Here is a 25,863-nt window from a genome sequence, read left to right as displayed (position 1 = left end):
AAACTAATAAAATTGCAGAAAAGAGTTGTTCGAATTATTACACATTCACCATATAGGGCCCATAGTCAACCTCTCTTGCGTGAACTAAAATATTTAAGCATAACAAACCTAAATAAATACCAACAAGCTCTGTTTATGTACAAGTTTAAAAACAATTTACTGCCCATTTCCTATTCAAACATGTTTGTACTAAACTGCAATTTGCATAACTATAATACTCGTGTGTCTACTAACTTACATTTCCACATACCGCAACATAGAACATCTGCCTTTCAATATAACATTAAATACACCGGACCTAAAATATGGAACAATTTACCATTGTCTCTCAGATGTTTAAGGTCTTATAATATTTTCAAACGCAAACTTAAATTGTACCTTATGTAATGTAATATATTTTATATGTTATATGCCTCTGCCATAATTGGACTCTGTATCCACGACGATCCTACTCGTAGCCCATTATTAATTATTAATATTATTTTTATAACTTTTTCACAACTTTGCTAACTGCTTAGAATTATACATGTGTGTAATTGGTCTTTGTTTTTAATTGTTTTTTTTTTCCTGTTATTATTTGTCTGTTTTGTGTAATGGCATGCCTGATACAAGCTATGCTTTTAAGGTTTTGCCACCTCTAGTGGCCTTTATATGTTTAAGTAATTATATTACATTTTCATTTTTGTCATAAAGAGGAAATAAATGTGATTTGATTGATTGATTGAAAACGATTAAAATCGAGCTTTCTTTCTTAATTGATTATTTGTTTAACTTATTCGTCATTTGGAAAGTCTGAGCCACATATTCAGAGAGAAGTATAAGGGAGCGGTTGAGGTTGCTAACCATCCCCTCCAAATGCCAAAAATATATATACAAAAACAATTCCTTCATTCAGTCAATATCGGAATATTCAGTCAATATCGGCAGGACCAAATGGGATTCAGTCTTCAATCTGATTGTAAATGGAATTTTACTTACCCAAAACAGCCACTTGGAACTTGCATCCGAAGGCAACAAAAGCGAGGATGGCAAACGCCGCAGAGAAAGATCTCCCCGACCTTATGTTGAACATGGCGTCCATGACAACTTGTTCTAACTCTGTATAAATTTTCCAATATCTCACTCACTCATTCTCCTTGTGTCTTTTTCATTGATAACATGTACCAACATTGCTACTTGCAAGATGGAAAATGAGGAAACAATTTCAGTATGGCTTATATATACATTCCGCATAGTCAGTGTCACAACCCGCGCTTGCTTTGATTGGTTTGAGAAAAGTCAATGTTAAGTTGACTTTACAATGTTGTTTATCCATCTGAGAGTGAAGGCCTTATTGACATGAAACATGTCCAACTTCCACCAATTTCCTTGTTGGCCAAGCTGGCATTGTAATGTTTGCTGACTGTTTGAAGAAGGAAATATAAATATATTTCCTGATTGACAGGATACGTAGACCGTCTCTGAAGAATTGGCAAGACTGCTCGAGGAATAAATAAAATATATCACTTCAAATGGCGGCCACTGAAAGAGTTATAGGGCTACACAGTAAACTTTTCATGAAAGATACTTTCCGCTGATATCAATCTATATTTGACTTGTTTGAAAACAACTGAGAACCCTATTTTCTTACATTATCGCTATTTCTAAACTTCATGCTATTTCGTTGAGTAATTGGTGAATGTCAATTTTGGGACTCATACTTTTTGGAGTTCTAGAAATTGGTACACATTGTTTACTTGATTGTTGAATGCATAAACAACGTAATTAATGAGCTAATGACCTCCGACCTCTTAAAGTATTGACCTAAAAAATAAATGAAAGTATTGGTGGGGTAAGGGGGTATTTCTTCCCATCCCCAGTATTTTGTAAAGACTGCCCTTTCCATCGAAATGCCTTTTTTTCCAGCGCTTAACCCCCCCCCATATTTTTAAGAGTGTCTTTCTTTTGTTAACAAGTGCCCTTTTGCAAACAAGTCGTGCCCTTTTCGTGCCAGCGGCCTCTACGAGTGCCGTTTTTGTTAAATTTTGTGCATTTATCGCCCTGTAAAGCGCCATATAATTATTGTCCGTTAGTGTGCATACTTGTCGGTTTTAAACAGCACCCCATCGACTAATGGAACCAGCTCCCCCTGCCATTATTTGATTTTAAGAATGCCAATTTGTCCGGAGAAATAAAAAATGTGTCTATATTTCAACATGGATGTGCAAGTGCCCTTTTCAAGAAATTGTTGCCCCTCCCCCCAATAAATATGACCTTGCTACGCCCCTGATTCTTGGTGTCTTCTGTATTCTTAACGGCTACGACACCTTGGCCTTAAAGCTGTACCCGTGCATATAAATATTTGCATTAGCATACAATCTCACACCTGCTAAAAGTGGTCATGGAATACCTCTTTGAAAGGCTTAACGACGTTGGCTTCTTATGCCAAATGAGACGGCAACATTCATGGCCAAGTTTTAAGTATGTACACACAAAATATGCTGGACAAAGCACGTGTACATATATGTGCTTATTATTTTTTTTCTCTCAGGATGATAAAAACGAGAAGAAGTTCCTATCACAAGATCCTAGATCCGGGTTTGATGCGTCGATCCCGGATCAACAGTGCTCATCTCAACTTGGCAATCGATTTGAAATCAAAACAAACACAGCATGAAAGGCAATTTGTTTTAAAGTTTGCTTGTTTGTTAATTTTGCTCAGCGAAAGAAGTCACCGGTCACAATTTCGCGCGACGTGTATTGCTAATTACACGTACTCGACTGGTTCCAATCTGATTTGTATTTAGCACGCAAAGTGAAATTTCAGCAAGCAAGATTTCAATTTAAATATGAATGAAGTAACAAAAAAAATGAAGATGTCACTTTCTGCCCATGTTTATTGCGACTAATGTTCTTAAATTAATACAGAGGAAAAGTGGGCTTTTTATTGCTCTTTTTTTGGGGGGGGGGGATTTGGCATTGTTATGATTCATTCTTATTGAAACATGATCTCACATTAACTCAACCTCTTAAGTTAAAGTCAACAATCAAACCAAAAATGCACAACATTGCTGCTTTTATTTGAGACTTGGGGCAAGCACAATGCAAGCCTATTTTAGTTGTAACTTTCACGTAAGAACAGAATTTCCGTGTCTTCATGTTGGGGATCAGGGAGCATATAGCAGTGAATAGGTCAACCTTCGTGTAAGCTCACGTGCTTTGGGCTGACGTTGCTGATTGGCTGCGAAAGTGAATGCACAGAGTAAATGTAAATGCCATGAGCATTGTTCTCCTGACCCCTGGGTCTTGAAAGAGTGTTCACGGAAATACTTGTACGAGAATATACGCTGTTGTTAATGCTGCTTACTTACTGGAAGTTCAAGAGTGTATCGACATATCCGATCAACCCTTAGCCGAGAGGCAGATTTCCTGCAGATGCTTGACACAATTAACTTATCGCACAACAGTTTAACTGAGCAAAGTGATGTTCCTTTCTTGTGACTGGTTGCAACTGTTCTCAAAAGTTCTTCTTTTTGATCACTGACTGACTGTCATGTGTGGCTTAGCCCGGTTGTGGGTTGGTAAAGAGAGCCCGACAGTGCTGCCAAAATACTAGGCTTACCCCGTAAACGGCCGAATCCGTGTTCTGGGACCAAATTTACCAAGCCTGCCTTGTGTTATTTTGACTGTTATCGTGAAATGTACTTAACCCATGATGTTATATTTTGAACAAACCCAGAAAAATCGTTGCCAAAAACAGGTTACTTGTAGCGACGGAAGGGGGGAGGGGGGGGGGGGGAGACTGAGAGGGGGAATGGAGGGTATGGACATGCATGTAATCAGTATACCCCCTAGGTGCGTTCAATTCGCTCGCTGCACGGGCATATTTTTGTTTTGAGGGGGAGGGGGGATTTGGTACCATCCATCTCGCAAAGCTACTCTATGGTGTTTAATTAATGCTGAACTTGTTCCCGATAAAAACTTGCATATAATATATCTCAAACCTGACCATCTCACAAGCTGACAACAAAGAAATTTGCCTAGGAAGACACACGATTGCAATGGGTACATTATTAGTGAATACAATATTGAATATAGGATATCTGTTTCTGATTGTCTACAAACGACTGAACGGAAATTATTTGTGTATTTCAAATGTTATTATGTGTAACATTCTTACTTCAAGTAGCGGATCTGGACCGGGAGTGCAACTACTTCCCGTTTCTATTAAACAGGCCAAAATGTATTCTCAATTGCCTTTGAATGCAGGAGAAAGCATCGCAGATTTCAACATTTTCCGGAGCGGGGGGGGGGGGGACCCTAGCGCGGCATTCCTTTTGCACAACTTTAATTACCCCCCCCCCCCCCCCCCCGATATCAACAACCCCGTTTCCAGACAGTTAGATCCGCCCCGGTAATTCGCAAGACCACACTTTAATATTAGACAATCATCTTCTTTTAACATTTTATTCAAATTTTTTTTTTTTTAACCAACATGCAGTTTTACAAATTCACTAGATTGGAGGTATATACACCACTCATAAGTTTCCCCATACCCAAACACAAACAAACAAATCACCCGGTGAGTCGATATTTGTCAATTCGGATGGCACAGAACAAGTAAAGATGTTTGTTGTTCGTACCTAATCTCCTTTCAAACGTAGTTTCTCCTAAAAAATAACCAAACAAAAACCCCGATAACACTTTTAAAATATACAAATTGCTCTAATATTGGGAAATCATAAATTATAGGCCTATATCAAATCTGGTGAACCATTACAGCTTATATACAACCTGCTAAAAAAGCAAACAAAGTTATTATTATTACGTTCATTTAATTATTTGAATTCTCTAGTTGAGGGTTTCGTGTTTGCTCAGCATTGGGTTAACATTATGGCTATCAACTTGCCTCCAGTCGGTTTGTCTTAAAAATATATATCGCTGTAATACAATGCTTTTATTTATGTCAGCTGTACCAATCACAAACAGTTTGCAAAAATGTGACCTGTTCAGTCAAAAGCAGACGCTTCTGGGCAGAGATTAAAACTGAGATAGGGCTTTAAAAAACGCTGTTGGGGTGATTTCTTTTCGATTTTCAAATTTGTGCATATTTGTAATCCTGAACATGTCTAAAATATACTATACAAGTTTGAAACCCTAAGTAAAACTCTAAATGTAGTATTTTTGACGATTTCTTAAAAAATATCAGTTAAAAAAAATTACTGTTTTGTGACGTTCGTGGCCATTTTCTCCATTTTCTACTTTTAAACACAATGAACTTCAAAATAGCATTACTTTGCACAGGAATGACCGGATTAAAAAATTAATCCACTTATTTAAAGGAAAAAAAACGTATTTTAACAATATGCAAAAAACTCATTTTTACCATATGCCCAGAAAAGTCTAATTTTGACAGAACAGGTCAGAAATATCGGTTATGCTAAATATTTGATACTCGGTTCTTATAATTATTCGATTCTCCATAAAATGTTTTCTCTCGATCGTGCATATAATGTACATGGTTTCTGATTACAAATTTTGCCTTAGGAAAAATACCACTGTTTTTTCCTTCACTGATTTTAAAAGACTTCATGTCGAATAATGATTTTTTTCCAAAAGTTATACTAACTATTATTTTGAAATACTCAACTAGATTTATTGTCTATAATTTATAACCTATAATTCTATGCAACATATTCATATATGCACAACTTAAAACATGCATAACATTTGATAACATTTGCTACAAATCGGCTAAAATTTTGTAAAAAAAATGGCTTCAATTGGCTACAAAACAGTTTACAGAATGATCAGGCGTGGATCCAGGGAGGGAGGGGGGGGGGGGGGGGGAGTCAAAGCCCCCAACCCACCCCAGCTCTGTCAAGTTTGGTTTTCCATAGAAATTCATGAGAAGGTAAATGCTCCGACACCCAACAATTTTTTGCTAGTAATAGTGTCCACCTTGGACAAAATACGTACAGAGCCAGCTTGTTAGGGGGTATATGTAGTGTTATTAATCCTCGGATTTGAACAGCGCCCCCATTAAAAGTATGGTACGTTCCCCCCCCCCCCCCACCCCCACACCCGGTTTCGAAAAAAAACCGTGTTTACATTTCAAATTTTTTTTGCCAATGAAACCACCACCCCTACGAAAATGAAACACCTGCAGCTTAAGTTCAGTGATTAACAGAGTATAATGTTTAAGGAGCTTAATAAACACTTTCAATTTTTGCTTCACTGTAATCCTGATACCACAACTACCCCATACCTCAACAGATGCATGGTACAAGCATGGCTCAACCTTGACTGTGGACCTTTCTAAGGGTCTGTGACCATTCAGCCTTCGTGTAAGGCGCCAGGGCTGTGCGGACCTCCTCACGTCGAGCGCAGAACATGACGAACACAATCACACCCTACAATTGGAACACATAATTACGACGCTTTCAAACGGCTTGGTTATCTAAGAGAGTCTCTCCATTTACAGTGATGTCTGTTATGTAGTTCCCACCCATATTGTTAACATGATACACTTAAAGGGAGTAAACATCATTTGCTTTTGCTGTAGTTTTCAGAAATGGATGGAATTGGGGGGTTGGAAATATATAGCAAATATAGTTACACTGACTTTTTTAGGTTTTGGGTTCGAAAATGCTATAAAAACCAAGAAAACGATCATTTCCCTGTAGTCTGGCTCCCCGACTCCATATAAGAAAAAACAGAGCAGTTTACATACATTGGGGAATTGTAAGGTCAGGGAACCAGTCTAGCTGGCTCGTACCCGTTCATAGGTTTGTAATTGATTACAAACAATTGCGATGGTCAATTGGGGCCAGTATTTGAAAAAAAGCCAGTTGTTTCCAACGCTGATCGGCCGATCAGCGTTAGAAATTGATACAAATACCACTTTTCTTGAAAATGACAGTTTACCAGGTGCCATGATTTTACAGGATGCTTTACACTGTCATTCACTAACAGTCTAGCAAGGTATTTCAAAATAATTTGGTAGTTTTATTTTTTGATGTTTGCAAATGTTGTATTTTCCCTTTAAGATTGAAATAGTAAGTTAAAAAGAAAAAGACAGAGATACATGATCTGTTCAGCAAAATCTTGGAAAGAGTTACACAGTGAAGCCGTTGGAAGAAATCACCCCACCATACACCTTAGAACACAAACGTGTTAGGATGAAAGTAGGAAGAAAATCGATAAGAGTAGGTAAAGATACGCGACGGAGGACCGAGGAGTGGTAGTCTACTTCAGTACATCTAATGAAAGTACCGGTAAAATAAACTCTGGATTCTTGAAGGGAAGCCACAAGACCCTATCCCCGTGAGCTACAATGAGGTTAGTAAAGGTGTGGTAAGTGTGGCTGTACCGTGCTCAAAATAGGCGCTAAGAAACTACACCCACCTGCAAAGAGTTGGCCAGACAGAAGACGAGCTGAAATGCAAATGCCGCCTCGTTGATGGCAAGGAACCCAAAACACCAGGTCAGTCCCATGAGGGCGGAGATTCCCACGGCATTCTGGAGGCGTTTAGAGATCTGCTGTGAGCGAGATGCCTCTTTGACCTTCAGGAGACTGCGCATGACCAAGATGAATGTGATGATGTTGTGGATGAGGATGAGACCAATTGGAACAAGGAGGCTGAGGTACAGCACAAGACCAGGTTCAAGGAAGCAACTGCAAATGTAGAACAATGATTTTGTTTGTTTAGGTAGGAAATACCAGCTGAAACACAGTGTTAAATTACCTGTAAAAATATGTCACAGTTGTAACAGTAAACATTTTGGAATTTTGAAAACTTTGTCTTTGTTTCTAATTTTGGCGGGTATCGAATGATTGTTGGCCTTTGAGTTTTGGAGACTTCGGCTTATTGGCCCAAGGTCTGCTTGAGGATCATGGAATTTAGAGTGGTTAAGATTGCAGCTTCTAAAACGCCCTGCATACAGTGATGAAGGGGAAGTTTGGTACAAAGGTGACTTTTCGAGAAACCCCCGCAAAAAAAGATAATTAGGTAGAGGGGGAGGGGGTGGTGAATTTTTGGATATATCTGAACAGCGCCCTCTGATAAAAAAGCTAACAGAATCATTTACTTACTTATGCTCGTTGGCATAGTGATGTGATGCTGCAGCCAAGGTGATTATCAACACAATTAATGGTGTACCTAAAAAGGGAGATTAAAATCTCAGAGGAATGCAAACACTTTTTAATAAACCTTTTAAAATAAATCCAGGATTTGGTTCAATATTATTAATAGTAATTTGCTTGGTATCTGTTTACAAGTAATGTTTGAGTCGAGACAGGAACTCACCCCAAGCGATGAGGCAAGCCTTGAGCATGTAGTGGGGCGTGTCTTCTGGGAACACCTTCACCGTACTGACGTACATGTTCCTGGCTTCAACAGCCATCCACATCATGGTGGACAGAGTCAAGTAGTGGAGCAAAGCTGCCACGAACACACAACCGCCTCCTGAACCCTTTTAAATTGAAGAATTACATGTAATTACAAACAAATACAGTACTATTATAATTTCAAATCAAGATGCAATACAAAAGAATTTGCAATCAGTGTTCTTCAAGATATGGACACTGACCTTAATACCGACGTGAGCCGGCTACGTTTGTTTCTTGGTTACATCAGACATATACACCTAAAACTAACTTTAACATTTTCTGCGTTTTGGAGTATACTTATGTAAAATAAATGCTTACCTTTGCATTGTCAACACCAGCAAGGAACACGATGTACAACATGAACTAGGAGAAGCAGAAATGGATAAAGATCTGACGAGATTTGCCGCTTCGCAGTTTCCTTTAAAAAAGTAAAGATTTTGTTTTTTTAAGTGAAGATTTTTTTTCTGACAGCGACAACACAACACAACACAATGGAATATGGTGTGTAATGGGTAATAAGCATACAGAGAAACATGGTTGTTTTTAATTTTGATGATCGTTTAATTACAATTATCTTACCTGATAGCTAAGTATATGATCAGCGTAATAGCCAGAGCTATGATTGACAGTGCAGCGCCAACCTGGCTGATGATATTAAGCGCTCGCTGAGCAGGAGTGTCATCGTTATCATCAGGTGATTGGCCCATCACGTCCTGAAAGAAACGAAGAATCAGTCCACGAATCCAGAACATTTTTTAAGAAAAAAAACAATTATGCCTATTTGCGAAATTCCAATTAATAAAGATCTGGTTTGTAAACATTCAATTAAGGCATAATCGAACAGGTGAGGTGCTCCAGTGCCTGAGCTATCATTCACTGTAGAGTTGGAAATTTTCACCTTGAGCTTACTTTGTTTCATTCTTAAATGGGAAAGGCTTTCTTTAGTAGTTTGGAATCACAATAAGATTCAACTACACATACCACTAGGATTGCAAAGTTGGTGGCATGAGAGCAATTACACACGACTGTCTTATTGGTCACTTCAGCAAGCGCGCATCCATCTGTTGTCCAATCGCCGACTCCATCTTCCAGCTCAAAGTCCCAGGACACGCAGTGGACTTCGCTTGATTCCTCCTGATTTTCGAAATCGAAAGATCGATAAAAGGTTACACAAATTGAGAGTAAAGTCTGAAATGATTAACTTGGAAATTGACGTTTAGTTGGCAAGAATATGCCCTAGTTTAATACTGAAGTATTCTACTCTGGGTGAACCGGAATATCAATTATCTCATGATCACCTTGAATTCAATCACGACTGGTTCTGTGAGGTTGACAAGTTCAGCATTCTCCACAGTCAGTGAGACGACAGATCCAGCGACCTTACGAGTCGAGTTGTTCTCGCCTCGATGCTCTCTGAGTGAAGCAGACTGGAACAACGTATCATCAGCGTAGATCAGAAAACTGGCTTGTAGCTTTGCACACGTGTTATCTACAGTTGAAGAAATATCTGAACATGTTGGTTTCTCACGGTTGTTTTCCACATTCCCAGCAAAATGTGATCAACAAAAAAGTATGCTTCACTGTGGCATTCCTTGAAAGATGCTTTGAATCTACTCGTTTCAGATAACTGGTTTGTAACTGAGTTTTAAGAAGTACTTATCGCTTTAACTGATGTTGTAGGTTAATTTGGATCAGTGAGTTGGCCATCTTGTTCATGACCATTCAAAATACCCAAGTGCGTCTCCATGTCTCAACCCAAGTACAACAATGTGCCTCTTGAAAAACGCACGCACAATCAATGGCTGGATTCAAACCATCGCTTGATAGATTTCTGTCAGCACCGCAAATGTCATTTCCCCGATCTGTTTTAAAATCAAATTATCGATTCTTGACATAGTCTTTGACCATACATGATGCACTTACCATTAGGGGACTGTAGCAAGTCGATGATGTTGCCAGGCAACCGAGCCGATGCCAAGACATCAAGATACTTCGGTATCACACTAGAGTTCAAAGTCTCGACCTCGGTACCGGCAAGGGTGTCCTCTTGCGGTGACCCATGTGCAGGATGCGTGACATTGTACTGTTTCACGGACACGAAGCTGAGTCCATCCCTAGCCAGGTTTGGGTCAAGACTGACTGCCTCCACGTGAATGGAGTCCTGACGTATACTGACTTTACCCTCTTGCTGAAGTGTCAGGGAGATTTGAGTCTCTACGGATTTAACGATGGCTGAGGAAGTACTTGCCTCTATCGTAGTGGGCTCGGAGTCATCAGGGGTTTCAGGCCCGACACTCATGATGACATTGCTGACAGTCTCTAGCACTAGTTCTGTCACCTTCAATAAAATCAAGATGATCACTAATTTCAGATACAGATTATACTATTATATATTACTGGTCTGTCTTTGAATCATTTAAGTTTTCCGTCTGGAATGGCAATTCAACATACCTCCGTGTCCCCCGATTCTGCTTTTGCGATGTTCTTCAAAATATTGGAAACCACCTCAACATCTTCAGCCTCCTTAGATGACTCTGACGTCTGATTGGCAAGAAACTCGGCCACTTCGATTGCGTTGCCTTTGCTAACCTCAACCTATCAACGAGTATGATTCATGGTCACATCATGGTATCTTCATATTTAAGTCTTTTAAAACACCTCCTCTGCTTGCTCATTTGCTTGCGGTGCGGTCATAAACTAGATCCTCTCTGCAAGAGCCGCCATTAGAATGCCTTTGTTGAAAATTGAGCCATCAAACCAACTAACGTCCTGAGATAAAAAACAACAATTACCTCCACCACGTCTTTGAGAGAGACTTTCTCCTGGACTTCCCCGCATTCACGAGTCTCCTGTTCCTCCCATCGGAAGTACAGAGGCGGCTCTAACTTTGAACAGTGCCGGACAGCTATGGCTTGACCAGCTTCATTAAAAGTGATCAAAACATTAATTCACGTGAATAAAAAGGAACTGAGTTGTACATATAAATACCAAAAAAAAATATATTGAGACTTGCTGCCAAAAAACAGCAAACGAAAAAAAGGTGTAGTAGAGGTGGAGATGATGTTGATGACTACAAGAAAGATTAGATATATCAGGCAGAACAAGGAACATTTCGGACAAGGAAGAAAGTTTCAAAGACTGTGAGAGATTCTGAAGTCAAACCATTTGCAGTGGTCAGTGAACATCGCTGGACAGACTTGGCAGTGAATCCAGCTACTGCTGCAGGCCATCTCAGACCGTCACTGGTTGTGTTGGTTGGGCACTGACCTGTTGTGAAAGCACGACATTTGAACCAATCTCTCGCTCATTTAAATTTAAACTTGTTTTAATATACGTATGTATCCTGAGAAAGGTTCTTACAAACTCTTTGAACTATCTTTGCCAAGTCTTTTAAATACTCGGAAAATCTCACCTTGTACCTCAACAAAGACCAACAGTTTCTTCACCAGTCTCTCACTCGGTTAATGCTCAAGTTTGTTTTAATATAATATCATGAAAAGGAGTCCAAACAAACCATTTAAACTATCTTTTTTGATTCTTCAAATACTCGGAATATCTCACCTTGTACCACAACAAAGAACGAACATTCCAAGAGCAGGTTGCATGCTGCAAACCATTGCTGATAGTCTACTCGGTGAGTTCCTATCAACAATTCAACACCAGGATTGGAGCTTGAGGTGAAGTTTGTTGATCCGTCCCATCCAGTTAGATCCAGTTCCGACCAGCTCACACTGGTACTGGTCCAGCCAGGACTTGCTAATGCCGAGACATTAGCTGGGCAGACGAGTTCTACAACTGAGAAAGCAGACCAAATAGTTATGACTAAAACCAGCAGAGTTATCTAGTTTGTGCAATTGAGGAAGAAAGCTTAATTCTTATTTAGGATTACACGACAAACTATAAACATGGATAAACGGCAGCAATCTTAGAGAGCCCATTTTGTTACACATGCCGATGAAACTGAACAAAAGCAGACAGTTAAATTGGAGTCAATGACAGCTGTATAGCAAACCAAGTCCGAAAAACGAATTTGAACTGATGGATATTTACCTGTAACCGTCACAGTAAACGTACAGACATTCTCATTCCCAGACGCATCTTCAGCTCTATACGTCACCGTGGAACCTCCAACAGAGAAGGTTCCGTTGCCAGCTTTGTCGCATTCACTGGCTGTGGCTGATAAGCAACTGAACGTCACCTCCACTTGATGACCAGAGTTGTCAGAGGCCATTGGAGGAGTCCACCTGTGATGTACCTGATTGGCCGATGAGCTGACAGGGATGATGACGTTAGCTGGACAGCCATCAAGCGTAGGTGGCTCGTTATCTGGAATGGTATAAACACATTAATTTTAATTACAAGCAGGGTGCTACATGATTTCAAGCTTAAACTTGTATTTTTACAGACAGCATGCATGAGAAGACTTCCAGTGAAAAGCCATTCAAATCGGTTGAATATAGCTTGGTGTGCTTTGGGAACAGCTAATTACCAGGCTTGCCCTGTCTTGTTTTTATTATATTTTCAATAAACTTCATTACTAGTACTGTTTCCAATATCATACGCACCTCTACCTAAGGATTTAGTATGTTACCGTAGTCGATTGCAGCATCATACTCAAATAGTGGAAAGCTAAAAAGCATTTTTCGGTCCCCGAAACAGCAGTCCTTTTTAAATTTTTACCTTTGACAATGACGAAGAAATCGCATTCGATCTCGGTGCCTTCAACCCGGTAGAAAACAGGAGTTGATCCGATAATGAAGGACTCTCCAGGGTGGTTCTCTGACAGCAACCGAATTGGTGTCCCTTCACCTTCACGGGAGTATAGACCACCACTACCACCGTCATCGTCATCATCGACGTCATCATCATCTGAGCCAATCAAGTGGTCCCCTGATGACATGTGATCCGGTTGCAACCCAATGGTACCCTGCCCCTGAAGTGAACTGAAGACTTGGGGTTTTGCCCACGAAACGAGAGTGTCGTTACTTCCCGGATCAGTGGCAGCTGTGATATTGGCCGGACAGCGAAGCTGAACCCCTGCAAAATGAGAACGATGACATGCTATGTTATGTGCAAACCGTATAAAGTGTCTTATAAAGTCATATAAAACCGAGTAAATTTATGAAACAGAACAGAGATGTAGATATTGTTTTGTCTTGGAGATAGGTACTTAAACCTTTTCTATGACGTCACACTATTGTTAAAAGTGTGGATTCGGATCTACGAATCTCTTACACTGGTCACAAAGTGTGGATTCGGAACGACGAATCTTTAATTAAGTGTGGATTCGGAATTATGAGCCCACACTTTGAACACGTTAGACAAATTTGTTCTCTATAATGAGCCTGAATAGGACCGTCTGCGTGAAAATTTGCTTTCACAAAATTACCAATGCATCTTTACTGTCAGATTCTCTGCTGTCACTGCAAAATCTACTCTTTAGTCTAAAAGAAATCGTCGTCTGAACTGTCCATTTTGACGTAAGGAGCCTATACACACAAAATGACTTGGTTGTACGGTTGTGGTGAATACACATGCTAAACATGCCAGGAAAAATGTTGCAACCTGCCGCCACTTCCGTGCTTGTGTACAAAGTCTATGGAGACTTTCCTAACAATATTGGAAACATTTCTCAGTCCCAGATTCATGTCTAATCGTCATTTTTGCAACGAATGACCTTCCTTGAGATGATATATGAAAAAGTGGCGCCAGGTTGCAACATGCTTTCCAATACTTCTGTTAACGCAATGGTTTAAGTCGAAGAATACACTCGCAAGTGTGGATTCTTAATTCACGAATTCACTCTGCGCTTCGCGCCTCGTGAATTCTTAAATTACGAATCCACACTTTCTCGTGTATTCTCCTTAACAGACCTGTCACTGTCACCGTGAAGTTACAAGACACAACGTTCCCGTCTCGGTCTGCGACTGTGTAGGTTACCATGGTAACTTTACCAACGGGGAACATGTCACTAGGGTGATGGCTGGCGTTCCATAGCAACGGCGAGTTTGGATCTGATGCTGTCACGTTAGGCCACGCCACAGGGACTGATTCTATGTTGAGGTCCTCTAGGCGATAAATGTCACCCGGGCAACCGGTGGTGAATGTAGGTGGCGTCAGATCTGTGACACAAATAGATTGGCTAAGAGAGAATTAAAGTTGACACGTGACCGGGTCCCATGACACAAACGTTTGAATTGATCGTCGACGAAAATGTGACATGGTTTCTTGGAAGAGTATCAAGCATGAGTAAGTTTGGTACACGTCGGCATCACATGCATACGGATAAGCAAAGGAGTGTAGGTTTATAAACGTTTACCAAAATCTATTTTTTATTACCAGAAAAAAACCCCAAATACGCTGGATTAATCGATGTCATGAAATATCGATGTTTTGAACATCAAGTCTTATGAGGAAATGCAACATGTTTGGGTATGGTTTCAAATAAAAAGGAAAATGTTAAAAATGTTCGGGCGTGAAACTTTGAAATAACTGCCTACCTATGACAGTGATTTGCATAGTGCAGTTTGCAACGTTGTTGCTTGCATCTTTGGCAGTGTACTGCAATGTGTGTACAGAGCGCGTAAGACTCAAACTGAGTGTGTCATTTTCACGACGCACAGAACCACCGACGTCAATAGTGACTTCAACCCATCCGCTGTTGTCGTATACAGAGACAGGAGGAGGAAGGATGACCGTAGCGAAGTTCTGGCTTGCATCTGTCTCGATGGTCTGATCGGATGGACAGGTAATGACGGGCGGCTTGTTTTCTGAAAGGAAATGTTATTAATCTTCATACACAGTTTATTCGCCGTATCTCTACCTGTTAGGATACTTGTTGATCCCGGATACCTCGTTAGGACCTAGATCCTGACCCACTTTCGTGCCGGATCCAGACATCAGACATGACGAATGAAGTTACATTGAGATAATTACGAAAGCCCATTAGCGACACTGCAAGTATATGTTAGTTCGGATTCTTAATTCGTTATTACGGATTCTTAATTCGTTATTACGGATTATTAATTCGTTATAACGGATTATTAATTCGTTATTACGAATTATTTAATTCGTTATTACGGATTATTAATTCGTTATTACGGATTACTAATTCGTTATTACGAATTACTCATACGTTCTGAGTCAATACTCGGCAGGTATGGCACCGGAGTGCGAGCGTTTCATTCCGATGATGCTACTTCCATTTAAAGATAGTGCCGCCTAGCGGCGCTATATACATAGGCCCCTGGTCACGTGCTCTCCGCGTGTGAAAACATCAGACTTAATTCGTAATAACGAATTAATAATCCGTAATAACGAATTAAATAATCCGTAATAACGAATTAATAATCCGTAATAACGAATTAGTAATCCGTAATAACGAATTAAATAATCCGTTATAACGAATTAATAATTCGTAATAACGAATTAGTAATCCGTAATAACGAATTAATAATCCGTAATTACGAATTAATAATCCGTAATAACGAATTAATAATCCGTAATAACGAATTAAATAATCCGTAATAACGAATTAATACTCCGTAATAACGAATTACATAATCTGTAACATATATACTTGCAGTGGCGCTATTGGGCTTTCGTAGATAGTTAGATGAGACAGTGACAATAATATTATTGTCAATCCTCTTAAAGTCAGTATTTCATATCTTGTTTTGTATGGCTATTGGGAATGTTAACTGCGTAGTAAAGGCTTAATTAAATGAGAGGGCTTTCTGCCCCTAAGCCCCCTCTGGCATCATCAAACGCCTTTCGGGATTCTTCCAGAAACTAACGTGCTAAGCATAGCCGACTTGGACCCAAAAGTGTCAGTTTCGGGCAATATTTTACTCACTGACCCAGTCAGTGAGTTCTTCGGGGACGTCTCTATAGTCCGAAGTACCATTGGTCCGACGTCCCATTGGCCCGACGCCCCATAGGATTACGGTTAGGGTCATTCAACCTGAACCAGTGGAACTACAAATTATTATGTTTCGTTAGACTAAGGAGACTTCGGACCAATGGGTCGTCGGACCAATGGGATTTCAGACCAATGGTCCTTTGGACTATCGAGACGTAACCGAGTTCTTCAGAGCCCAGAAGGCAGGCACTTTGGGTTCAGCAAATAAGTCAGAATGCATTAAAAGTGATTCTTATTACATGTTGATTATTGTTATATTTTGAGGTTATAATATAACACAATATATATATCGCCTACCCAGAACGGTGATTTGCGTGCGGCACGTTGCAACATTGTTTGCATCACTGGCAGTGTATTGCAATACGTATGGGGAGTTCGCCATACTCAAACTGACTACGTCATTAACACGGTGCGAAGAACCATCTACGTCAATGACAATCTCGAAATGTCCGCTGTTGTCGGACGCCGAGGTTGCGTTTGGGAGGGTGAATGTTGCGAAGTTCTGGTTTGGATCTGTCTCGATGGTCTTATTGGTTGAGCAAGTGATGACCGGCGGCTGATTATCTGAAAGGAAACATTATTAATCTCAACACCAATTTTTATTACTAGGTTAACCGCCATTTCTTTACCTGTTAGGATCAGCTACATGCTGATCCCGAATAGCTTGTTTGGACCTGGAGCCTGACCCGATCCTTTCAGGGGCGAAAGAACACAGGAGGAGAGCTAACATCTATCATATTATCAAGTCATTCAGTTGGTTGGTGGGCAATTCACGGGGTCGATCGGTGGGTCGGCATGGGTCAGTCGGTTGTCAATCGGTCAGTGGTCGGTCGTTGAATTGGTGGGTCGGTTAAAAAGGGTAAGTAGATTGGTTGTTGGTGGGTCAGTAGGTCAAGAACAGCCGGTTAGTTGGTCAGCTGTCGGCCGTTAAGGGGGTTTACCCGATGTTCCCCAATACCGATGTTCCCCGAAATCCTTGGGATTAGGGTTCAAGTAATGGTTAGGGTTAGTGTAAGGAACCGTTAGGGTAAGGATTTCGGGGAACATCGGTATTGGGGAACAAAGGTTAGAATTAACAGTTAGAATTAAAAGGTATGCTGCGTTTGATCTCATGCATTGTTATTACATTTTGGAGTATATTTAAGAGAAATAATCGCCTACCACGAACGGTGATTTGCGTGCGGCACGTTGCAACGTTGTTGATCACATCACTGGCAGTGTATTGCAATACGTGTGGGGAGTTTGCAATGCTCAATCTGACTATGTCATTAACACGGTGCTTTACGCCGAACTTCACGTATAAAAGTGGTATTATTTTACCATTGCTTTTCAAATAACGCGCGCCTGGTTGCCTGAATTTTGTATTCATTATTTTTTTTTATTTGTTAATTATATTCATTACTACCTCGTTCTCTAAAGGCGACCATTCGGTATTGCAATTATTTTGGTCGCCACATCAGCTTGGCAATTAATGATAGAGAGCGGGGGGGGGGGGGGCGCAGTGTCTATATAAGAAACATAACGGACATTTTCGCCCAATTAACAAGACTGAATCATGATATCCCAGTTTTAAACACATATATATATATGTATGTTAGTTTAGTTAGTAATTTATGTATGCAATATGTATCCCTGAGCATTTTGAAAATAAAGATATGCTGTTCAAATGGTTGGAAACAATTTCCTTCAATTAACGAAGTGATTTCTCAGGCTGGTCTATAAAGACTCCTATATGTGAGCCTTCACATATAACATTAAGATTGAGGATTTTTGTAATAATTAAATCGACTCATTATATTTCAAATAAGTTTGTTGTCAAAGGTTTATCAGTAACTCACCCCGTGTAGGAGAACACCTTACACCAATAGTACTGCCACAAGCTTCAACATTTCCCCATCCCATGTGACTGCACTGATCAATGCTGGATTCACTTCCAGTACATACGACGTCATCAAGGAGTATCGGTGCAGATGTTTGACCGAAGTGAGTGTGCACGTTTAACACAGGAAGTAAATATCCAAGCTGTCGACAGACTACATTGGCCTCTTCTGTGTTCCATGCGTTGTGACACACATTGCCCCATTGACCTTGATAGTAAACTTGCACTCTCCCCTCAGAAGGTACATTACCGTCTACAAGGCGCACTGGTACTGGAATGGATTAACGGTTAGAATTATTGAGCTTCGGTCTTAATTAAATTACTCCTTCCAATAATTTAAGAAAGTCTGAGCTACACTTTTAAAGAGAAATGGGATTCCCTTCAAAATGATGCCCCCTGAAAAAAATCAACACTTTAGTACTTCAGTACTTTTTTCCTAAATACATTTGTAACGCCCTCAGTATAGGAAATATTGGTTCCTTTCATATAAAAAGCCTTTTGGTCTTTTTTTTTGCCGTTGTTTTCAACACCTCAGCCGTCCCCTTTGGAAAATCCTGGAGCCAAAATAATCGTATAATAAACTGGGGTTTTGTTTTAATAATTGGAATGTTAGAATTGTTTGTGTGGGTAACGGACGTCCGACCTTCAGTTTCCTGCATCTTATCTAGAAAGTCATTTTAACGCATGACCCAATGATGAGTAACAATACTAAATAATAGTAATTGTTAAAAAAAAAACACGCTTTACATGTCAAAAGGACATCACAAAGCACTGAACTATGGAGGACCAAAAGTGGACAACCCATTTTCTCAAAAATCTGCTAGAGCAAAAACAGAATTATGGTTGAAATGAAGTCCTCTTTCTGAATTTTCATTTTTCTATTGTAAAAAAGTGGGATAATTTAGTTTCTTGTACACAGGCGGTCCAAAAGTGGACAAACCAAATTTCCGAATTTCAAGGCGCAGAAAAACAGAAAGAATGTACGACCAAACCAAATTTCCGAATTTCTACTAGCAGAAAATCGGAAATTGCTTTTACGACCAAAGCAAATTTCCAAATTTCGCAAGCAGAAAATCTGAAATTGCGTTTATGACCAAAGCAAATTTCCGAATTTCCACTAGCAGAAAATCGGAAAATGCGTTTATAACGAAAGCAAATGTCTGTCACAATCGTCTTAAAATTCGCTTCGTTTCTGTTACGTAATTGTATTTATTACGCGGGCTACGATTATTGCGCCACCCCCGTGTTGTAAAGTAGATCATGCCAAAAGTTTTTCGCCAATCGTGTACGCACATTTTCCCGGTAGTTTCTTTTCCAACCACTAAAAATTAAGGCATTGATTTGGTTAACCTGCTAAAACGCCGTGCGTCGGGTTACGTAATTATTATTGTCCGTGTGGCCATGGTTATTAATGTCAGTTTGTTTCTGTGAATGTGAGTATTGTGTGAAAGAATGTTGGTTGTTGTCAAGTAGAAGTTGTGTGCGTTTTCTGACCAGTGCATTCTCTGATCGAGAGAGAAGACACACCAACAAATTAGAGAGATCTGAGCTGAGTGTGACAGAGACCGGTACCATCTTGCTAGAAGACGCCTGATACAGCCTGTTTTCATCAGCAAATCGGTGAAATCTTCCACTGATCTTGTCTGATCCGCCAGTTTGGCAAAATCAGTGCCAAAATAGTCTCGGCAAGGCTAAAAGCCACCTTCCCGGTCCTGTAGACCACGCTCATAGCAACACTCAGCCTTCACAAGCATCGTAATGAAGAAATAACCGTAAGTGTTGTATTTAATATTATTTCTCAACTTCCGAAAATTAGAATCTGTAGTTTATACCAATTGACTGTGATTGTTAAGAATAATAATTTTCTTGGTAAAAAGTGCTTGAAATGATACCTGAGTTGAAGTGCAACCTTGACACGAAGTCTAACTATACTTGACATCTTGAGATTTATGGATAAACTGTAATTTTAGAACAAAATACTGGATGGGTTTCGGTAACTGTTTTATATTGTAGATGGCCGGAAACCTCACAGTACGAGTTGGGTTCATGATGAATAGTAACGACTGCAGAACGACTACGATGTCAGTCTGTACATAGTGTGTCCCGTGCCGATTGACTGTGTCCTATCAGCTGGAAACGTGCCACGGAGACGAGACCCTTTATTAAGGAAAGTGCCTCAGTTAAAATTGTAAAGTCTTAAATTTGCAGAAAGCTGTGATTTTGTTTTTGGAATAATCATAAGAAATATAACTGAAGTTGATTTAGCTGTTTGAAGGAATTAAGTGTGAACAAAATTGTCACGGTTGGATTTTAGATCCATATTATTGATATTTGATTGGACTGAATTCTGAATTGAATTTTGGAGCTAAGGCTGAATTTAAACAAGAGTTTTAGATCCATATTCTACAGTTGGATTTGATTTTGGATTGTGTCGTTGTACACTTAGTTAGAGATTTGTGATTTTTAAAAATTTACGAGTTGAGCTTGAGAAATTGAATTGGTAGACTTAGTTGTTGGTCGGAGTAGAAAGTAAAACTCCTTACTGAGATTGATTATGACAAGTTTGATCCACGAGTCCGGATCTTTGTAAATATTGTAAATAGTTTGAGTTTGTGAATATAATTAATTGGTGAATTATTTCCTTGTTTTCATCTTCAGTTCTTTCTGTCTTTGTACTTTAGTTTCTTTTTGACCGGGGTCATCACTTTAAAAGTCGAGTTTCATAGTTAGTGGTGACAATGTCCAAATTTCTACTAACAGAAAATCAGAAATTGCGTTTATGACCAAAGCAAATTTTCGAATTTCTTTTAGCAGAAAAATGAACGTTTCCATTTGTTTGTACTAGTAGAAAATCAAGGTGGAGATTTTGAGTGTGTGGGATACTCCATAGGTCATTTGGGGTAAGAAACCCTCATCTGAGTCGAGCAGGTCGATTGATTGTGGATGTACCAAAACGTAATTGTGTTTGATGATCTAGCCAACAAAAGTCGGAATGACATAAAATTACATTTTTCTTTTTTTTATAAGCCAACACTAAGGGCGGATCCAGAACACCTTTTTTTGGTGGTGGGGGGGGGGGGGGGGCAAAAGAAAAAATGTGGACCCCAAATAGTGGGTCCCAATAAAAATTAATAAGGGCTTGGGGTTCGGGGCCCGCTTAACGGCCCCGAAACATTTGTTTTTGGATTCTAGATGCTCTGTGGTGCGATCTGATCACTTTAACACAATCTTGTTGAGGAAAAGATGGTGGTGTGCGCAATGACTGCCTGTACTGCCACATCACTTAAAACAAAATTAAAACTGGGTTCGTTTTTTTTTTGGTGGGAGAGGGGGTCATAGCCCCCGTTGGCCCCCCTGCATCCGCCCTTGGCAGACGCCAACTTGTTCTTTTATTAGAATTGTAGCCTATATTTGGCGACTAACCAAACTTCAGCCGCGTTTGCTCTGGACTTTTTTTAAGGAGACTGAAAACAACCCCCTAGTTTGCTAAGGTTTATAAAAAAAATCATTAGTCAAGTTCCTCCCCTATCGTTTTTAAATATTAATTTTCTTTAAGGCCTATGATTAAAATTCTGCTGATGAGGGTTTCTTACCCCAAACGACTTATGGAGTAGCCCCCCCAAAAAATCTCCACCTTGATTTGCTACTAGTACAAACAATTGAAATTTGGTTCATTTTTCTGCTGGTGGAAATTCGGAAATTTGTTTTGGTCGTAAAAGCAATTTCCGATTTATGCTAGCAGAAATTCAGAAAGTTAGTTTGGTCGTAAACGTTCTTTCTGATTTTCTGCGCGTTAAAATTTGAAAATTTAGTTTGTCCACTTTTGGGCCGCCTGCGTACAAGAAAATATAATATCCAAATGTTTGATAATAAAAAAAATGAAAATTCGGAAAGAGGACTTCATTTCAACCATAATTCTGGTTTTGTTCTAGCAGATTTTTGAGAAAATGGGTTGTCCACTTTTGGTCCTCCATAACTGTACAATAAAAAAAAAAAACCCAATTTTATAAGAATGATAGGTAAAAGCAGTCATAACATAAACTACATTAATTAACAGTTAGCAAAGTAAAGTGTGTCTTGAGCCAATTATACCCCATCAGACCGTTCGGTTTCAGTGGCATAAAACACTGAGAATATTTTTTATCCCCCTTGGATGGGATGCCAGTCCAGCTAATGCCGGTACCCATTTATACTCCTGGGTGGAGAGAAGCAAGTGGGGATGACCGGGAGCTCAGTGTCTCTAGGTCCTACCGGAACATTACAACAATTCACAAATTCATGTTAGATAATCTTATTTGAGTTTTCGTTATGTTAAACACGTCTCTAAATTTTAATATATAATATGCTTTATTCACGAGTCGGACATAATCAAATTGAATTTTTTTTGTGAAATTTACTATTTTTGGAGCGCTACTGCACAAAGGATATACAATAACCCAAGATTGTCTCACCAGATAGGAAAAGACCAATGTCTGAACTAAGTATAGCCGAAGGGAAATTATTCTGATTGCCCTGGCAAGTGCCATTTCGGAGGGTTAAAAATGGGGTATAAAATGCAACTTTGCTAGTTGTAAAAACATGCTGTATTGTAGGGCCTAAAAATAATATAAAGGTGATTTTTTAGAAGTGTTTCTATTTTTTTCTTGTAAGGGTAAGGATGATACTTTGTAGTAATATAGTTACTTTTGTGACATTACTTCGCAGTTTGGCTTGATGAGCTTTGAAAATAACGCAAAAAATGAATATTTGCAGCCTCAAAATTGTAATTAACAAGTCCATTTTTGTTACTTGCTCCCCAAGTCCTTTCATCCCACAAAGTATAAAACAATTCGATTTTGACACGAAATGACTCTTTTAAGAGGTCTTTTAAAATAGAACAACCACCGCAATTAATTCCTATTACTATACATTTGTTGATTATTGTTAAATAAATTATTATTGTTGCTTGAGGTAACCGACACATTCTGTTTCAGGTGTCTTTGTTACGGGTTATTGTGCAATTAACAGTGGGTAATTTAGCGATCATTCACAATCAGCGGTATATTTTCACCAAACGGACCTGCATCCTTAGCCTTGAGGTCGCTCTGAGTGGTCTCTCGTCTAGGGCAGAGCATTGTTTTGAGAAGACCACAACCTAATAGGTGTCAAACTTGGTCCCTACAGACTTAGGTTGGCCCGGGGAGTTCACGCCGCACGTGCATTACTTTCGTTCACCGAACATTTTGTTTATCATGCAACACAGTTGCAATTAAGAGTAAATGTACCAGGGTCTTATTTAAATAAACAATATGGATTTGATTATGTTGAATACATTGCTTGCTTCTTGAAGGAAATAATGAAATACTATCTTTTTCTTTTGGCAAATGGTGTAAACATGCATTTCGCTTACCTACAGCTGCCACTTGGAACTTGCATCCGAAGGCAAGGAAAGCGAGGATGGCAAACATCACAGAAAAAGATCCCCCTGACCTTATGGTGAACATGGCGTCCATGACCAGTTCAAGTCTTTATTTAATCTCTCACTGACTAGATTCTTGTGTATTTTTCATTTTAAAACATATTCCAACATTGCTCCTTGGAGAGTGAGGAAGCAATTATAAGTGTAGTTTTTATATACATTACGTGAAGTCGATGTCACGACCAGTGCGTGTTTTTTTTTGGCGGGATAAATTCAATGTCAAAGTTGACTTCACATTAAGTTGCCATTTGACACCGAAAGTAGGCCTAATTGACATGACACATATTCAAAAGGCCCCCAATTTCCTTGTTGGCCCAACTGGCACTGTAATATTTGGTTGACTGTTTGACGAAGGAGATAGAAATAAATATATATATTTCCTGATCGACAGGGTACACAGACCGTCTCTGAAGATTTGGCAAGACTACACGAGGAATATAAAAACACTCATTACTTCAAACCGTGGCAACCGAAAGAGTTAAAGCGCTATGGAATGAAGTTGTCATGAAACAAGTTTGGCTGATACCAATCAAAAACTGAACACCCTTTTATTTTACATGATTGCTATTTATAACGTCCTGATTTTTTTTTACAGGTGAAATTTGATTAGGAGACTCACACTACACACAGTTTAAGAAATTGATGGTATAAGTTAATTAAGCTGCAGCAAAGTGTAAACTCAAAAAAGAATGCGTTCGCTTCGTGTCCGAGTGTCCACAACAGAATAATAGAAGACAGCAATTTGGTAACTTTCTGTACACTCTAAAAGCTTCAACACTGAAATTCGACCTTAAATATATCAAATAAGTAAACCACGTCATGATTATTTGCGTTAGCATATAATTTTAGAATCAGCAAGTTGTGGTCACGAAATATCCCTTTAATTGGCTGAACGACATTGGCTACTTAGGGCAAATGAGACACGCAGCACTCGTGGTCACGTTTCAATTACACCAAAACAAAAATGCTGTACAAAGAACATGTAGGCCTATGTCCTTCTTATTTCTTTCTTCCTTGGACAAGATGATAAGAACAGGAAGAAGTGTAATTCGCACGATTTAATATATCCGGGTTTGGTGCGTCGATCCCGGATCAACTGTCTCAACTTGGCACTTGGTTTATAATCAAAACAAACACAGCGTGGAAAGCAATTTTGTTTTAATTGTGTTGTTCGGTTGTTTGCCTTTTGAGATCATAAAAACGATGGTTTGGTTGTTGGCAACTGGGCCATTCAATAGAGCTGCTAAACATTAGCCGAGAACAGCTGTTCTGCTCAGAAAGAGAGTTGGTCAGCGAAAGAAGCCACGAGTGAAAATTTCGTGGGACGTGTATTGCTAATTACAATCGACTGGATCCAATTAAGCCGATTTGTATTGAGCAGAGGAAATCTCAGCAAGGAATGATTTCAATTTAAATATGAATAAAGTAAAAGATGCCTTGTTCTGTCCATTGTTATTACAACAGTTGTTCTTCAATCAATACAGCGGACAAGTGGACTTTTTTGGTTTCTGTTGTTTTTGTATTGTGCTTTGTTTTGACTCCTTTTCACTGAAACACAATCTTACATTAACACAACCACTGACGTTAAAATCATTAATCAAAAATACAATGCACAACATTGCTGGTTTTTTTCAAGTTGCGGGGCAAGCACAGTGTATGCCTATTTCAGTTGCACGTTTCACATATGAACGGAATTTCCTTGTATTCATGTTGGGGGTCAGGGAGCATATAGGCAACACATGTTACGCCCCAACTATGGTATCGGTCCCAACTATAGTTGGGATCGTCCCAACTATAGATAGGACGGTCCCAACTATAGATAGGACGGTCCCAACTGTAGTTCCATAGATGGGCTGGCCCAACTGTAGTTGGGGGTCATCAAGGGGGCCCATCTATAGTTGGGCCACTCCAATATTTTTTATTTTGCGGTGTCTCAACTATTATAGTTTACATTGATGTTCAACGATAAAACATTTCCTACAGCTCAGATACACGTCTGACTTTACTTGGGACCATTGAAATTAGCTATTGATGGGGGCCAATCTATAGTTGGGCCACTCCAATCTTTTATTTTTCGGTCCCAACTATAGTTTACATTGATGTACAACCATAAAACATTTCCTACAACTCTGCTACACGTTTGACTTTACTTGGAACTAATGAAATTAGCTATTGGTGGGGCCCATCTATAGTTGGGCCATGGCAATCTTTGAATTTTGCAGTCCCAACTATAG

At 39.5% G+C, this 25,863-nt stretch overlaps 1 pseudogene; it reads right to left on the bottom strand.

Moving 5' to 3' along the window:
• Nucleotides 1–6,275: 6,275 nt before the first annotated feature.
• Nucleotides 6,276–16,850, bottom strand: LOC119725113 (annotated as a pseudogene).
• Nucleotides 16,851–25,863: the final 9,013 nt, after the last annotated feature.

This window comes from Patiria miniata, unplaced genomic scaffold, assembly GCF_015706575.1.
Source record: "Patiria miniata isolate m_02_andy unplaced genomic scaffold, ASM1570657v1 HiC_scaffold_18, whole genome shotgun sequence".
Lineage (NCBI taxonomy): Eukaryota > Metazoa > Echinodermata > Asteroidea > Valvatida > Asterinidae > Patiria > Patiria miniata.
The sequence above is the reverse complement of the archived record's forward strand: the minus strand, read 5'-3'. Positions and strand labels throughout refer to the sequence as shown.